General features: G+C 40.0%; 1 long non-coding RNA gene across 1 annotated transcript in view; it reads left to right on the top strand.

Moving 5' to 3' along the window:
- LOC147817244 (uncharacterized) overlaps positions 1–949 on the top strand; it is a 3,187-nt gene extending 2,238 nt beyond the window's left edge. The window contains exon 2 of the long non-coding RNA XR_015436536.1: positions 732–949. This is a non-coding gene — a long non-coding RNA (uncharacterized LOC147817244). The remainder of the gene's footprint in view (positions 1–731) is intronic.
- Positions 950–2,598: the final 1,649 nt, after the last annotated feature.

Here is a 2,598-nt window from a genome sequence, read left to right as displayed (position 1 = left end):
TAACATGCGGCTAATGTAAAGCTAGCGGAGCTTGGAGAGTTGGTTATCTGGTTGCTAGGCGCACGCACGCACGCACACAGGTCAGGAGCTGCCGTTGCCATGGCAATGTGAAAATCTGCCCAGAATTTGGCTTCTACATGGCTTCAAACATCTGCAAATTATGAGAAAACCGTTACTTCTTTTCATAAACCGAAAAGACCGTGACAGGCACTGAAGCCAGAAGTTTCTTACAGTCTCTATTTTATTCAGATATTGGCACTCCTCTCAGCTATTCTAGCTGTAGAGGAGTGCCTCGGAGCTGAGCACCCGTGGCACTAATTAGTGAACCGAAGGTGATGTGTACGGTCACATTTGTTTTTGCATAGAAAATGTGATTAGGAGTCACATTCATATTCGACTATGGTGCAGCGCTTGTTTAATTTTACCAACAGTGTGTATGCATAGATAAGCAAGAGAGTAAAAAAGTTTTCTTCTAATGAACTGTTGCAGTAATTGGAAAAAAAAAACACTTATGAGGCATCTGGTTGAGAGTGGAATTTGTAGACCAAAGCCGGCTTACACATAAAATGGGTTTATGTTAAGAGTTTAACAACAAGATAAAAGTTTATTAATGGCATAGATGCAAATTTCGTATGAAGTAGGCTACATGGGCTGTATGTTGGGCATAACACAAATGGTTTGGAGAAATAAAAATTGGTGAGTGACCTTTGTGCTATTTATTTATGCATTAGATGGTAATATCCGAGTGGTCTTCGGAACCGAGACACTGGAGGCAACGACGACTCTGGGATCCTATGGGGTCCGGCACATGTCTACCATTCACGCGCTGCTGATACTGCCCGGAGGCATCTGAAAACATGCACGAGAGACTCAGAGGTTCTCAACAACAGCAGAAGAACCAGAGCTGCAGAATGAAATATAAATCAAAATAAAGACACATTTGATCTAACGCAATAGGCTACTTGCTCTTTGTTCGTTATTAATTACCCTATTGTCTATATTGCCTGTTTGGGGGTTTAAATGCTTTATTATTATGACATTGAATCAAGGTTTGGGTTTTCAATCCTGGTAATATATAACTACTAATTGAATAATAAATGATCACTAAAGTAATGAAGGGGTGGTAGTCGTGTACATTTAGTTCCAAAAGTCCAACAGCTGATAAAACATAAGACACATATTGATGAGTTATTATAAAGAGGACACATCCTCTGGCTGCTGATGAACTTGAGCACCACAGGAATTTCGCCTCTAGATTCCAAACAACAAAAACTTAGATAGATGATAGGCTAGATCAGATGATCCTGTGGTCTGATTTACCTCCTGTTGTCTGTATGTTGACAGGCCTACATGATGCTTAAGATGCATTGAAATGTGTTTTTGCAACTCAAACCTTCATGTCATTGAGTATTGTGCAATTCATTATGTCCCATTACAGGTCTATGTCCTATGAGAAACTTCTCACTTGTTATAATATCCACTTTCATGTGATGACAAGAGACATATCAGACACTTGCAGTTTTTACTTTGTTTCATTTTCATTTGAATTAGTTTGTGGTTCACATGTTGTCTCACTGGTTAACAATAGATGTGATAGATTGTGAACTTACCGGACAGCTCTCCTCAAAAAACAGGAAGGTATCTCAGCTGAGGTCCCAGACAGCTGTTCAGATATGTTTGTTACCATCATGAACATAAACCACATCCTCTTCAAGTAAAAATGAAACAATTCCCATCATAAGGATACGTGACTTACACACAGCTGATTATCCACATTCTCACGTGAAATTGCAGCGTATATGGATTAGCCTTTATCTTCCTGTCACAGAAAATATTGAAAAACACTGACAGAGCACAGAGCTCACTCAAAAGTTGAAGGTTACATCAATATCAATGCAACATAGAGGTCATGGTTAATAGTGGTGTACTGCCCTCTCATATAGGTATCAGTGTGTTGTGTGGTTTGGGGGGTGATAGACATGACTCTCAGTGTAATGTAATCCAGAACAGTAGCACCTTTGATATGACCTAATTAGGCCTTTTAAACATATAACTACATTTACACATTTCTATTGTCAACAAAACTGAGCGTTATAAACATGTGATGCAATAGGCTATACTACAGAGGTGGCCTATATCTAATAAAGTCTCCACTGAGTGTAAATGTGTGACTATCAGACTACCCATGTAGGCCTACACAATGAAACAGGTTTGCATGCTGTTCTCATTCCTCCTGTCCACAGGCCTACTGGCTTTTCAACGCCAAAGAGAGTGGTGAATTGGGGGCAGAATTTACTGTCATCATTTTGTGCAAAATACATTTCAAACATAAGGTGAAGCCAACTTGAAACTTTATCAGTCTGAGTTTATCGATCCAAATCTTTCAAAACCCGTCTTTTATAACGAAACACCTCCATCCTCTGCAGCTCAGTAGAAGGATGAAAGCTGTCCACAGGCAATCTGCACTTCAAATGCAGTAACATTGGAGGATACCTACTTAATCTGAGCAAAGCAGACTGCTGAAGCCTCATAAATTTCAGAATGTATTTTTACACAGGAAGAAGACCGTGGATTGAATGGCGCCCCCCCCCCCCCGTT

This window comes from Seriola lalandi, unplaced genomic scaffold (genome assembly GCF_002814215.2).
Source record: "Seriola lalandi dorsalis isolate HSWRI2012SDOR001 ecotype SW California unplaced genomic scaffold, Sedor1 jcf7180002054983, whole genome shotgun sequence".
Taxonomy (NCBI): Eukaryota; Metazoa; Chordata; class Actinopteri; order Carangiformes; family Carangidae; genus Seriola; species Seriola lalandi.
This window is presented reverse-complemented; position numbering and strand designations above follow the sequence as displayed.